At 39.8% G+C, this 16,096-nt stretch overlaps 1 protein-coding gene across 1 annotated transcript in view; it reads left to right on the top strand.

Annotated features, from left to right (window-relative positions):
- LOC143853976 (ABC transporter G family member 28-like) overlaps positions 1–16,096 on the top strand; it is a 100,682-nt gene that overhangs the window by 52,234 nt on the left and 32,352 nt on the right. The gene's annotated exons all lie outside the window — the stretch shown is intronic.

Raw genomic sequence — 16,096 nt, forward strand, 5'->3', positions numbered from 1 at the left:
TATTCGATGATGAGTATTGGTCGCTTACTTGTACTTCTCGATATTTTCTTCAAGATTCTTCTTCACTTCTTCATGAATCCTTGTCATAGTAGTAGGAAAATCTTCCATCTTGTTGGACAATGATGCTTCAGGAATGGATGCAAGATCAAGATAGTGTTTTGGAGTTTTTCCATAGATAACTTCAAATGGGCTCTTACCGGTAGAACGATTTACAACATAATTATAAGAAAACTCTACTTGAAGAAGCACCATATCCCATGCTTGGGCCTCTTTGCGGCCAAACTCTAGCATATTTCCCAAAGTTCGATTCACCACGTCGGTTTGTTTATCAGTTTGAGGGTAATAGGCACTACCATAGAGCCAGATAGTACCAATTCTTTTCCATAAGCATCTCCGAAAATGACTAAGGAGTTTAGTATCCCTATTCGAAACAATGGACTTGGGAACATTATGAGTTATGATGCTTAACTACCTCATTGATAGCAACATAGGAAGCATCCATAGTTTTCTTGTAAGGAATGAAATGGGCCATTTTAGAGAAGTGATAAACAATTACGAAGATGGAATCATTACTTGTTTGAGTTCTCGGTAAGCCAACCACAAAATCCATATTAACATCTTCCCATGGAGCATTAGGAAGTGGAAGTGGACTGTAGGTACTGGTGTTTTGATTATGTCCCTTGCATGTTTGGCATATTTGGCACCTCTTCACATAACGCAGTAATCAGTAATAAGCGAGGGTTTCTTTATTCATATTGGTACCGGTTTGGACCACACCCGAATTTTTTAAGAACGAATCAAAAGTTTTTTATAGAACCCCGGGATTCTGAAAATCTAGTATCGACAGTCCTAGCCCTTCACATCTCGGTAAATGGCTTGCCAAAAATACTTCTCTTTCACTAGCGAAGCAGTTTTGTCTCTTCCAAAATGTCCTCCTAAACCTCCCGAATGTAGCTCTTTAATAACCTACTCTCTAAGGGAGCATTTTGGAATGGATAAGTGACTCCCCTTAAAGAGAAAATCATCTTGAAGAAGCTAATCTTCATGCTTTCCTTCTTTGCAAAGCTTCCAAATTTCACCAAAGTCTTCACCATTAGCATACATGTCTCTAATGCCATCAAACCCTTCAAGATGTACGCTCACGGAATTAAGAAGAGCTATTCTTTTACTTAGAGCATTCGCCACTTGATTTCACTTTCCACTCTTGTGCTTTAACAGAAAAGTATATTCTTCTAAGAAAGAAACCCACTTTGCATGTCTTCGATTTAAGCTTCCTTGATTGTTGATGTGCTTGAGAGCTTCATGATCGGAATTCAAAGTAAACTCCCTTTGAACAAGATACGACCGCCAATGCCGAAGTGCTTGAACAATGGTATAAAATTCTACATCATAGATAGAGTACTTTTTCTTTGCTTCATTGAGTTTTTCACTAAAGAAGGCAATGGGATGACCTTCTTGGCTAAGTACTTCACCAATGCCCACATGAGAGGCATCATAATCAACCTCAAACATCTTCTCAAAGTTTTGCAAAGCAAGCACAGGAGCACTAGACAACTTGTCCTTTATAAGTTGAAAACTCTTTTCGGCCTCCCTTGTCCACTTCTACCCATCTTTCTTCATTCAATTTGTCAAGGGGGCTGATATAGTGCTAAAATTTCTTATGAATCGGTGATAAAATGAGGCCAATCCATGGAAACTCCTCACTTCTTGCAAGCTCTTTGTAATGGACCCTTAGAAGCAGGAACCTTCTCTTGGGGTGCCGCTCCCACCTCAGAACCTCGATTCGGCGCTCCTTAGGAAGGAGCTTCCAGGGAGCGCGACCCCAGAGAGACGGGAACCGCTCGAATGATGCTCCAGTCTGCTTCTATTACTCTATAAGTCCCATCATCACCAACTTCCTTACATCAAACTCCTCCAACTCTTCAAAGTACTTCATTTGAGCAAGCACAAAGGCGTGTGCATCTTCAGAAGGCACGAGGAACGAGTGCACACAAATGAAGATGGGGAAGATGGTTAGAAATTAGCTTTTAGATTTACTTAAATTTTGAAATATACATATGAAAATGATTAGAAACTATTATTTTTTTATGTACTTGAATTTTGAAAGATATATGAAGAAAATATTACATACACGCTCCCATGGCGCTCCCAAACTTAAACTCTTCTAGACCCCACGCTTCCCCGCCCCCGCTCCCGCCTCCGCCCCCGCACCCGCACCCGTTTCGTGCTTCTAAGAGTGGACCATTGTTGGAAAACTTTGATCTTCTCATTATCCACTTTAATCCCTGTTGAAGTCAAAATAAACCCTTGAAAAGCTAGGCTAGTTGTCATGAAAGAACACTTTGAGGTTTACATAGAGTTTTTCACCTCCCAATGTGGTTAGAACCATGGTTTTAAATTTCGACCGAAATCCGAAATTTCGGATTTTGGTGGAGACCGACACCGAAACTACACAAAACCGAAATGGTCATTTATTTCGGCCGAAATTTCGGCGACCAAAATTTTAGTTTTTCCGAAATTGGCCAAAAAATCTGTTTTTTAAAATATTAATTTAATATTTCACCGAAATTTCGACCGAAATTTAATAATGAATAAAATATTATTTTTTTTGTACCAGATTTCGGTCGAAATTTCGAAATTTCAAGGTCCGAAATCGGTACCGAAACGAAATTTTAAACCTTGGTTAGAACAACCCTCAAATGATCTACATGCTCACTTTTATCATGACTAAAAATAAGAATGTTATCAAAATAAACAACAACAAACTTTCCATTGAAAGGGCGAAGGACTTGATTCATTACCCGCATGAAAGTCCTTGGAGCATTGCAGAGACCAAATGGCATAACAAGCCACTCATATAAGCCTCTTAAAAGAGGTCTTCCATTCATCACCCGGCTTGATTCGAATTTGATGCTAGCCACTTCTAAGATCAATCTTGGAAAATATCTTTGCACCGGCAAGCATGTCAAACATATCATCAATTCTTGGAATGGGAAACCGGTATTTGATAGTGATTCAGTTTATGGCACGACTATCCACCCACATACGCTATGTTCTATCCTGCTTTGGAATTAGTAAGGCCAGCACCGCACAAGGGCTCAAGTTTTCTTTGATGTAGCCTTTATTCAACAACTCCATTACTTGCCTATGTAACTCTTCATACTCTTTAGGACTCATATGGTAGTGAGCCTTGTTGGGAAGATGAGAACCGGGGATCAAATCAATTTGATGTTGAATATCTCTTAAAGGAGGGAGACCAATGGGTAACTCATCAGGTGTGACATCCCTGATTTCCTCCAAGAGAGGTTCTAACTCACTAGGCACATTGAAAGACTTTTCCAAATCTTTCGCCACTAGCATGCACATAATACCACTAGTCTCACTTTCTTTTGCAAACTTAGATGAAGTGAGAAAATTGCTACTCTCCTCTTGTAAAGATTTGGGTGCCTTTTCCTCTTTACTAGGCAAAAGAACAATCTTTACTTTTCCCATCCAAAAGGTGTATGTATTTTATGACCATCATGGGTGACATTTCTATCATATTGCCATGTCCTTCCTAAGAGTATGTGATACACATCCATAGGAACTACATCACACCAAACTTGATCATAGTAATTCTTACCCATAGAAAATGAAACTAAACATCGCTTAGTAACTTTTACCTCATTACTCTTCTTGAACCATGCAATCTGATAGGGCTTTGGATGTGATTCGGTTTTGAGCTTGAGCTTGTTCACCATTTCATGAGATACAATGTTCTCACAACTCCCACCATCGGTCATAATGGTGCAAAATTTTTCATGAGATTTGCATCGAGTCTTGAAAATAATGGAACGAAGCCAATCATCATCGATCACAATGGTAGCAAGATCCTCATCATATATGGGCTGATTTGAATCATCAACAAGATCCTCATCATTTTCTTCATCACCGAAGGCTACCACTTGCCTCTTTGGACAATCTTTATAATGATGGCCAACTTGACCACACTTGAAACAAGTATTTGGATTGTTGGGACGATTGGGCTGATTTCTAACTTGATGTGTAGGGGCTGATTTTGTAGAATTTTTGTTGAAATATTCGGACCTTGACTCTGTACCTCCACCATGTGAAGATTCACCTTTAAAAGAAGGATAGAGACTATGAACATCCAGATACTTCTTAGCACCACGATGAGCAAGCTTAGCGTCCACCTTCAAGGCTAGTTGATATGCATCATTGATACTCAATGATCAGTGCATTTCCACCTCATCACGAATAGAAAACTTCAAACCATCAACATACCTTGCCACACGTTGATCTTCACCCTCTTAAATATCATTATGAGCCATGAGTTTGTAGAATTCTTCAGTGTAGTCCAACGCACTCTTGGATTGTTGGCGTAAGTTGTTGAATTAAGAAAAGATAATTTGAGAAAAATCCAGTGGAAGAAATTTCTCCTTAAGCCTTGATTTCATTTTCTCCCAAGAAGAAATCTTACGCTTTCCTTTGCGGATTCTCATCTTGTGAACTTTATTCCACCATGTTGAAGCGTAGCCACGAAGCTTTGTAGCCACAAGTTTGACACGTTGGCCTTCTGGTGTCTCCTTATAATCAAAGAACTTTTCAATGGCAGTAAACCATTTAAGAAACTTTTTGAGTTGTAGACGACCATGGAACTCCGTCAAATCAATCTTGACAGTGTCAAAATCATGATAGAACCTTCCCAACCTAGCCTCCTCACAAATATTGGTGAAAGGATTCACATCAGACTCGTCACTAGAACCTCCACAGCTTGACCCACCATGCTCACTACGAGCCTCTTGGAAATCGAGTCGCATGGTAAGTTGCTCAGTTTGTCTTCGAAGCGCTTGAAGTTCATTATCTCTTTCATCTCTCAAATCTTTCATCATTTGGTTGCCACGCCTTCCTCTACCTCTTTGCAGCCATGAAAATCGAATCGAAGCTAACCCAAGAGAGTAACATTGGCTCTGATATTAGATGATGCGGATGCTTAAGAGGGAAGAAGAAGAGAAATAAGAACACAAGAACACATCAAAGAGATGATGAAGAAAATGGGAGCGAAGCTCAACCCAATTGATATTCCATTAATTACATACGTTATTCTAAATCCTAAATCCTAAATCCCTTCTCAGCATGGTTTCTAATCTTTTAAATAAAAGATAACCAAAGAAAATTCATCCAACTTCCTCCACAAGCTAACTTAAGGACAACTTAACATTCATTGCATTGGAACTCACTACTTTGACTAGTTTGGGAACCCACAGACACAGTCCACTAAAACTGCCATAACTTTCTAATCACTTGTCCGATTGTCGAGCACAAATACTTGTTAGAAAGATCTCAAAAAGACCTACAACTTTTTAGTTTACCACTTTCCATGATTCTGCCATTTAGAAGTCCAAAAATTAGGTTAAAAAACGGGCAACAATATAATTGCGGGAATGAACCTTGGAACTCCACCAAAACCACCTATGCATGACATGGCTGCCATTTTGGCACTGCATCAGCACCTCAACCGGTTTCACCCCCATGGATCCTGTCTCTTCTAATATATCCACCATATATTTCCTCTGGGACAAGGACAGACCACCACGTGAATAGGCTGCCTCAATTCCAAAGAAGAATCTGAGGCGACCAAGGTCTTTGGTGCAAAATTCATTATGAAGGAAGACCTTTAGTTTATGTATACCTTCCCTATTATCTCTAGTGAAAATGATGTCGTCCACGTAGACTATTAAGAAAATGTACCCACGATCAAATTGTGAGCCAAAAACTGAGTGGTCAACTGAACACTGCTTCATGCCAAAGCGCATAATCACCTAGCTAAATCGCCGAAACCCAGCTTTGGGAGATATTTTTAAGTCCATAGAGAGCTTGACGTAGACGACATACAAATACCTTCATCTCTCGCTGAGCAACATACACTGAAGGTTGCTCCATATCCCCATTGAGTTCACTCTGTGGAAACACACTTTTCACATATAACAAAGGTTTGAAATTTAGGTTTCGTTTTCGGCTGAGGCCGAAAACAAAATTTCGGTCGGAATTTCAGTTTCATTGGAAATTTCGGTTAAAATCATATAATTTCGGCCAAATTTTTTTATATTTTGGTTTCGATTTTAAATTTCGGTCCTGTCCGAAATCTGAAATTTTGGACCGAAAGTTCGGATTTCGGTTGAAATTTAAAACCATGCATGTAACTGATATTGGCCAGCCCATTCTCACAGCCAAATATATCAACACGCGGGATGGATATGATTTTCGCAACCGAAGAAAATGTTTCAGTGTAATTGTGCTTTCAAACGTTCAACCATCCCATATGGCAGATATTTAACTGACAACACCTAACGATATCCAACAATCTGAGTACCATGAGGAAGCGAGACGAACGACAAAGTACCATTGGAATGTATGCAACCATCTCAGCATCCATGCAAGCACGCCAATTTGGGTGAGCTAAGCCATTTGCAATAGATCTATGCACAACAAGTGAATACAATGCAAATAGAGACATATAATAGACAGTGGAAATCCGACCGAAACAATCTCAGAGATCAGATGTGCTGCAAAACATGAACGAGTGTGAGATACTACTGGAGAATAAACCGGAATGGAAGGAACATCAATTACCTAAGGGCACGATGTGGATCTGTCAGACTAGGAAGTCGGATGGTCGGGCGGGAGGCTTGTGTCATGTTGAGTTTGCACAAAACACCGAGGGCCACAAGTGTGAACCTGCAGTGGAGAAGGTGAGTGATCCATAGAAGTAGATGAGCGAGGAAGAGGCAGTCTAGTGTCAGGTAGAGGATCGTCCATAGAGTCAGAGAAGGGGTAGTCTCAAAGAAAGTAACATCCGAAGAAACATAGAGCGTTTGCAAGTGAGGACTGTAGCACTTATACCCCTTCTGGGTACGTGAGCAACCAATTAACACACATTTTTCAACACGATGGTCTAATTTGTCTAAGCCGTGGGACAAATTATGAACAAAGCAAACACAACCAAAGACGTGTGGGAGTAGGGGAAATGAATTCTTAGATGGGTGTAAGACAGAGAAAGGGGTCCAATTATTTAAGATAGAGGAAGGAAGACGACTAGCCAAGACGCTGGCAATGAGGACTAAGGACAACATCACCCCAATAAGGCTTAGGTACCCTCATCTGGAACATGAATGCGTGCCATATCGAGAATGTATCTTAGTTTCCTCTCTGCTACACCATTTTGCTGGTAGGTGTTGGCACAAAAGGACTGATGAAAGATGCATGACTCTCCAAGAACATCCGAAACCCATCACATGCAAAAAATTATTAATGCATTATCAGCATGGTTTTAAATTTCGGTTTCGGCTAAAATTTCGAAGTTATCCGAAACCGAAATTTCAGTCGAAATCCCAAAATTTCAGGCGAAATTTTGTATTGGCGGATGAAATCCCAGAATTTTAGGACGATTGAAATTACTGAAATTTCGGGCGAAATTTCGTTAGTTTCGGGCGAAATTTCGTTAATTTCGTTCGAAATTCGTTAACTAATAAAAAATTGTTATTTTATTATAAATTTCAACCAAATTCCCGAAATTTCCGAAATTTCGAACTAAATTTTGTAAATTTAGGGAATTTCGATTTCGGTACCTTTTCGTTTCGGTCGAATTTCGGTCGAAATTCAACGGAACATTGGCATTCATTACAAATCACAAAATAAAATATACAAAATGCAGAAAAGACTTCCAAACGGTTGTTAATAAAAAATAGCCATGTCATCCTTGAATAATCATCAACAAATACAATGAAATACTTAAAACCAAACAAGGATGCAGTCCGACATTGGCCCCAGATATCAAAATGTACTAACTCAATGTTGGACTTGAAATTTTACTAAAAAGGTCATAGTAGTAAAATCCCTTACTAAAGTAGGAAAAAAGGGAAAAACAATGGTTATGCATGATGTTATTCCTTAAAGTAAAAAGAATAAACATAAAAGTTAAAAAAAGAGCCCAGGACTAAGGGAAAAGAAATCTCTAAATTTTAGGGAGCAAAATAAGTCTCGCAAAAGGAAGAGATGAGTGACCCACTTTTCAAAAAGGAGGGAGTTACGTAATTCTCCACAGAAGAGGAAGTGGAGATCGTGAAGTTGAGAGATAAGGGGTGAGGTGGCAATTGCCTAACCACTTCAAGATGAATTCTATAAATAGAGGGAAGATCCTTCAACAAAGGGGATCGGATATTCTGGGCGAAAAAGCTACACGAAAGGAAAAACAGAAGAAAAAGAAAGGTAAGAAAAGATTTAGTCCAACAATTTCTTTTTTTCTTTTGCAGATTTTATCCAGGGAGAAGACCTTTCTCTTTCATGAGAAGGATGAAGAAAATCCTTTTAGAATCTCTTCAAGAGACTTTCTGAAGGTACCTTTAGGATCTTTTCACAAAGACTTCCTAAAGGGAGAAAACCTTTCTATTCGGAGAAGACCTTTCTCTTCCGGGAGAAAGATGATAAAGACGACGGTTTCCCCCAAAAGATAAAGATGGTGGTTTCCCTAAAAGAAAGAAGACATTTCTCCTTCGGGAGAAAGAAGAAAATCCTTTTAGAATCTCTTTCCAAAGACTTTCTAAAGGTGCGTTTAGGATCTCTTCTCATAGACTCCCTAAAGGGAGAAGACCTTTATCTTCCGGGAGAAAGATGATAAAGACGGCGATTTCCCTCAAAAGATAAAGATGATGGTGTCTCTAAGCGAAAGAAGATCTTTCTCCTTCGAGAGAAAGAAGAAAATCCCCTTTAGAATATCTTTTCAGAGACTCTCTAAAGGGCCCTTTTGGATCTCTTCCAAGAGAGTCCCTAAAAGGAGAAGACTTTTCTCCTCCAGGAGAAAGATGATGAAGATGACGGCTCCCCAAAGTGAAGATGAAGAAAGTTTAGGAAGATGAAGAAAGTCCCTAGTCCAAAGAACTTCCATTCGAAAGGATCTGATACAAAAAATCAGATCTTTGTGAAGGATAATTAATGCCATCTAATATGCCTTTTACTTTTGCTTTCTGGTTAGTACCGTACTCATAATAAAGAGAAAAGGCAAAGACAAGATTTCCCATGTGGTCTCTAAGAATACCTCCATCCTCTGAAGCACGGGTGCTTCAAAATGGCCCGCGTACCCGTATCGGGTGCGTATCCGACACGGGTGCGCTCGGGTGCGTGTCGGGTGCGCACCCGATTAAAAAATCTTTTTTTTTTCTAATTTTTACGGTCGGGTGCGGTTGGGGTGCGCACCCCGACGCACTTGACACGTTTTTAAGTGTTTAAAAAAACGAACAAAAAAAGAGGCTGCCAATAGCAATTTGGGGGGGGGGGGGGTTAAATTATATAAAAGGGGTTTTAAAACCCAAACCCCCTCACTCACACTCACGCAACTCTTTCCCTCACCCTCTCTGTCTCGTCCCTCACGGCCTCACCCTCTCTCGTCTGCATCTCTCTCTCTCTCTCTCTCTCTCTCTCTCTCTCTCTCTCCCTGCAACTCTCCTCTCTCACTCTCTCTCGGGCTTCTCTCATTTTCTCCTCTCCCTCTCGGTTTCTCCTCTCTCTCCCTGCAACTACTACCGCCGCCTCCGCCACCGTCGGAGCCCTAACCTAACCCTACTTAAAGGTACTCTCTCTCTCTCTACTTCTCTCTTTCTCTTTGTATCTCTCTCCAGTCTCTTTTTTTTTTTTAATCTCTACTCTCTTTCTCTCTCTCCTTCATTTTTATTTGTGATTTGCATTATTTTATTTGTTATTTGCCTAAAATATAGCCTAACCGATTGTGAGTCACATAAAAATCAATTTGGAGCTCACAATCGGTTGGCATAATCTTAAAATGGATTGTGATTTTGAAGCCCTAAACTGATTTTCAGTTTGGAGGTCACAATTGGGAATTTGGGATTTAGGGCTTTAGGGCCTAAAGCCCTAAATCCCAAATTTCCAATTGTGAGCTTTCAGGCCATGTTAATTTGAGATTGTGACATTCAATTGGGAGCCCTTTAGGGCTCAATTAGAGGGGTTAGGTCATTAGGGCTTTAGCCTTTAGCCCTTACCCTTTAGGGCCATGTTAATTTAAGATTGTGACAATCGATTGGGACCCCAAAACTGATTTTAGGAGTAAAAAATTATGTTTAATTTTGACCCCCAAAATCCGTTTTGGGCTCAATTAGAGGGGTTAGGTCGTTAGGGCTTTAGCCTTTACCCTTTAGGGCCATGTTAATTTAAGACTGTGACAATCGATTGGGAGCCCAAAACTGATTTTATGAGTCAAAATTATGTTTAATTTTGATTCCAATAACTTGATTTGGGCTCACAATTAGGGGCTTAGGGTTTAGACTTTAGACCATCAAGATATAAGATTATGAGTCTTGTGACAACCGATTGGGAGTCCAATTACCTTATTTGCGTACTAAATTTGTGTTTATTCTTTTAATAGAATGTCTTCATCCGGGGCTAGTAGCGCCCGCCCAAGCCACAAATGCACCACCTTCTACTTCTACTGATGAAGACCTCTCGAAGCCCTTATGGAGGTATGCCACTAGATTTGATAAATATCCTAAGGGTGGAGAGAATGTGAGATGGGAATGTAATTTTTGTCATAAGAGTTGGAATAGCTCCTACACAAGGGTTAGAGCGCACTTGTTGAAGGTATCAGGACAAGGAATCGGAGCGTGTCCTAAGGTGAAAGCAAATGACCTACTCGGAATGCAAAGGTTGGAGGAAGAATGCAAGGAGGCTATGAAGCAAAATGCTCCCAAGAGAGTGCCATTGCCGCCATCATCAAGTAGTGGATCATTGAGTTGCCCAAGTAGTATGTTTGTCCCTCCAAGTTTTGATCTAAAGAGGAGGAAGACAAGTGGTCCAAGTGGAAGTGTGAGTGCTATTGAAAAGGCATTTAACATGGCGGCCCGTGATCACCTACATGGCGAGATTGCTCGGATGTTTTAATCTAGTGGCTTGCCATTTCACCTAGCAAGGAACCTACACTATGCGAGTTCATACTCTTATGCGGCCAACAATCCAATTTCCGGTTATTTGCCTCCGGGGTACAACTTGCTAAGAACGACTCTACTACAAAAAGAGAGGGCAAATGTTGATAGGTTGTTGCAACCCCTTAGAGAGACATGGAAGGATAAAGGGGTGAGCATTGTTAGCGATGGATGGAGTGACTCACAAAGGCGGCCTCTCATTAACTTTATGGCGGTAACCGAGGGTAGGCCTATGTTTCTCAAGGCGGTAGATTGTTCGAGGGAGACAAAGGACAAACATTTCATTGCCAACTTGTTGAAGGAGGTAATTATGGAAGTTGGGCATGAAAATGTTGTCCAAGTAATTACCGACAACGCCGCAAATTGCAAGGCGGCCGGGCAACTTAGTGAGGCACAATTTCCTTCTATCTTTTGGACTCCATGTGTGGTGCACACCCTCAACCTTGCTTTGAAGAACATATGTGCGGCGAAGAATGTGGAAGCAAATCAAATTACATATGACGAATGTAGTTGGATAACGGATGTTTCGGGAGATGCTAGCATCATTAAGAATTTCATAATGAATCATTCCATGAGACTAGCCATATTCAACGAGTTCAACACTTTGAAGTTGCTTGCCGTGACGGAGACTCGATTTGCGAGTGTTATTGTTATGCTTAAGAGATTAAAACTTTTAAAGCAAGGTCTTCAAGCAATGGTTATTAGCGACAAATGGACTTGTTATAGGGAGGATGACATGGGAAAATCGAGGTTTGTAAAAGAGAAGGTGTTAGATGACGTATGGTGGGATTCTATCGACTACATACTCGCATTCACATCCCCCATCTATGACATGCTTAGAGAGTGTGACACGGATACTTCTTGACTTCACTTGGTTTATGATTTGTGGGATACCATGATAGAGAAAGTAAGGGCGGCAATATATAGGAAGGAAGGAAAGAGGAAAGAAGAGGAGTCCAAATTTTTTGACGTGGTGCACGAGATTCTTGTTGCTCGTTGGAACAAGAGCAACACTCCACTTCATTGCTTGGCTCATTCATTGAATCCAAGGTTAGGTGACTTAAAATTTATTTGGATTATTAGTTATTTATGTTTATTTCTAAGTTCTAACTTTTGACTTGAAATTTGAAGCTAAATTAGTTTTTTCTTTCTTAAAGGTATTATAGTGAGCAATGGCTTATTGAAGATTCAAGTCGGGTGCCTCCACATAAGGATGCAGAAATTTATACCGAGAGGATGAAGTGCTTCAAGAGGTACTTCACCAATTCCTCGGACCGCACAAGAGCTAATGTGGAGTTCGCGCAATTCTCCATGAAGTCCGGATTATTCAATGATGTTGATTCCATCAATGAACGGTTCACCATCAAGCCTCATGAGTGGTCGGCCATCCATGATACATGTGCCCCTATGCTTTAAAGCATAGCTTTGAAGATCCTTATGCAACCTTCATCGTCATCTTGTGCCGAGAGGAATTGCAGCACTTACTCTTTTCTGCATTCTCTCAAGAGGAACAAGATAACTCTCCAACGAGCTGAAGATTTGGTTTTCGTTCATAGCAATCTTCGGCTTCTCTCAAGACAAACTCCACAATATAAGCAAGGAGAGACAAAGATGTGGGACATAGGTGGAGATACATTTGATTCCTTCGAGGATGTAGGGGTACTTGAAGTTGCTAGTCTTTCTTTGGATGAGCCGGAGTTGGAGTCCATTGTTTTTACCGATGACGTAGAGGACGATGTTGTCGATATTGGAGATGAAGCGACTGACTTCTAGGATTGATGATGCATTGATGCTTTATGTTATTTTGGTGCTTTATGTTATTTTGGTGCTTTAATGATGAACTTAATCACGTATGAAATGAAGAGTAATATTAGAATTTTCCATTTTGGTGAATGGTGATGTTATTGTTATTTGATTGCTTTCCTATTTTGAAAATTTTTTTTTAATAAAAAATATTATTATATTCAACGCACCTGAACGCACCCGCACCCAAGTTTTTTGGAAAATCATGTACCCGCGTACCCGTGTCGTGTCGCACCCGCACCCCGCACCCGTGCTTCATAGCCTCCATCACCAGATATGCCTGTATTTCCTTTTGAAACACCATTTGTTAAATTTGGTTGATATAATAATTTCTTATATTTGGTAAATATTTTTTATTTATTAATTTTAACTGTTCAAAACATATTTGGTTGTCGTGTCTTTCGAAACAAAACGTCGAAACAGATGAAACACTGAAATGTCTCATCCCATTGACCAAAATGAAATGCCCAACAAAACTGTATTCATAACTATTGGTCGTATTCACGCCGTAAGGGCATTTTGGTCTATTTGCAATATATATATATATATATATATATATATACATATATAACATAGGGAGAGAGGATACGGCTTCTCTCTTCTCTCTTTCACGCCATTCTCTTCTTCCTTCCTCTCCTCTCATCCTCTTTCATCCTCACTTTCACTCACCATCACACCATGTAGAAAACTAACATGGTATTAGAGCTCCGGGTTGAAGATCAAGAGTTTCCTCTGTGAAGGCAAAGATACAATTACTATATCTTCATCAACCATAACTCCAACCATCGCATCCAAAACCTAAAATCCAAATCTTCAAATCCAAACCATAACCATCACCATTGGAAGTGACCTAAATCAATTCCTGCGCATAACCCAAAACCACATCTTCATCAACCCTAACCCTAACAGGACGCATCCAAAATCCAAATCTCCAAACCTAAACCATAATCATCACCACTGGAAGTGACCTAAATCAATTCCCAAAATACCAAGATATTTGGCAGAACCCAAATCCCAAAGTTTTTGATTTCGCATACAAATACTCAAATCCCCAAAATACTTGTGCACATATTTAAAAAAAAAACCCAGAATACCCAAAACCCTAAAAATCTTGTACGCATATTTCAAAAACTCAAAATAATTGTGCGCAATACCCAAAACCCAAAACCTTTCTTTCACAAACCCTAGCTGCCCCTCCCTTTCATTAATCTCATTCCCAACCCCAAACCCTCATTTGATTCTCCCCTAAACCCTAACCCTAATAGCTTCAAATGTGAGTTTTCTCTTAACCTTCACTCTAGACGATTTGTCCAACACGATTCCCTTCCTTTTTGTGGTACAATAATCCTCTTACTCTCAAGTTCTTCTCAAATTAGTCCTTAAACCATCTTTTCTGCATGTTCTAAACTTGTTTCTTTCCCAGTTTTCCTTCATCGTTGGTTCCGGGACATTGTTAGGTTATCCTACTTTCTTCCTTCTATGTTTTTGCTGTATCTCCGAGGGCATGGTTCGAACAAGTCAGTGATGTAGTCCTGCGCTTTGGTATGAACCAGTGTGTTGTTGATCATTCTGTTTTCAGCTACCAGTCCAGTGCTGCTTATATATTCTTGATTGTTTACGTGGATGATATTGTGATTACTAGAATGATAAAGGTGGAATACATAGATTGAAGACTTTCCTCAAGGGAAAATTCTCAACAAAAGACTTGAGCCTTCTCAGATATTTCCTTGGCATTGATGTCGCACTCTCTCGTGATGGTCTTTCTTTGTCATAGAGGAAGTATACTTTGTATATTCTAGAGGAGACGGGTTTCATGGGGATAAAACCAGCATCTATGCCTATGGATCCGAATGTAAAACTCCTTCCAGATCAAGGAGACTTGTTGGATGATCCATGTGGATACAAGAGACTAGTTGGGAAGTTAATTTATTTGACAGCCACTCGCCCTGATATCTCATATGCTGTAGGAGTGGTCAGTCAGTTTATGAGTTCTCCTCCCACCTCTCATTGGGCTGCAGTGATTCAGATTTTCAAATACTTGAACGGCACACCAGGAAAAGGCTTATGTTTTAGTAAAAATGGTCATGAGAGAGTAGAGGGATTTACTGATGCAGATTGGGCAGGGTTTCCAGCAGACAGGAGGTTGACAACTTGTTTCTGTACATTTGTTAGGTGATATGGTGTTTTGGAGAAGTAAAAAAGCAGGATATTGTATCTAAATCCAGTGCGAAAGCAGAATACAGAGCTGTGTCATATACTAGTGGAGAGTTGCTTTGGTTACGTTCTTTCCTATCAGAGATTGGTTTTCCACCTTCAGGACCATCACGATTGTATTGTGATAATAGATCTGCAATTCATATTGCCATCAACCTCGTCTTCCATGAGCGAACCAAACACATTGAAGTGGATTGCCATTTCATTCGTTAGAGAATTCAGGAGGAGAAATATGCACCATGTTCACTCGATCAACAGACCAGCTTGCGGATGTGTTCACTAAACCATTAGGGCGTGCTAGGTTAAAAGATGCTTGTAACAAGCTTGGTTCATACATTCCAGCTTGAGGGGGATTGTTGGTCATATTCACGCCATAAGGGCATTTTGGTCTATTGGTATTATATATTACATTATATATAATGTGGGGAGAGAGGATACGACATCTCTCTTCTCTCTTTCATGCCATTCTCTTCTTCCTTCCCTCTTTTCTCATCCTCTTTCATCGTCTCTTTCCCTCACCATCACACCATGTAGGAAACTAACAATAACTAAGAATAAAAGCTCTATTATTTATAAGTTTTGGAGTTCGGTTTGATGTTTGAAACCTATCTAAACTAAGTCTGCTCACCCACCATTGGGCTTCTGAGCATTTATTAAAAAAAGGTCAATGTATTCATTTTTTGCCACTTAGCACTGGAAATATCTTATTACTTTCAAGTTGATCGTTTGTGGCTATTGCTAGTTGGTTTATTATTCTCATGATCTAATTATTACATTATACATGTGAATTGCTAATTGGAGGGACTGCTAGCTGTTCATTTAGAAATGATGGGACTTTGTCATCTTGTAGCTCTGTTCTAAACTTTTCCTTGACTATTCGTCTCATCTAGTATATCTGTTTTCACTTCAAATTTCTGAAATAATTTTACATACTCATTTATAGTCTCAACATCCCATCTCATGTTATTTAATTGTTTTACTCTGTAAATTGACATCATATAAATCAGCGACATCAAAATCATAGTTCTTAGCTTTCTAAATTTAATATGACTTTCCAAATGTTGTTTGACATACTGAGGCGGTTCTTGAAA

Source organism: Tasmannia lanceolata, unplaced genomic scaffold (assembly GCF_043159265.1).
Source record: "Tasmannia lanceolata isolate RefF3 unplaced genomic scaffold, GAP_Taslan_0.1 ptg000020l, whole genome shotgun sequence".
NCBI lineage: Eukaryota > Viridiplantae > Streptophyta > Magnoliopsida > Canellales > Winteraceae > Tasmannia > Tasmannia lanceolata.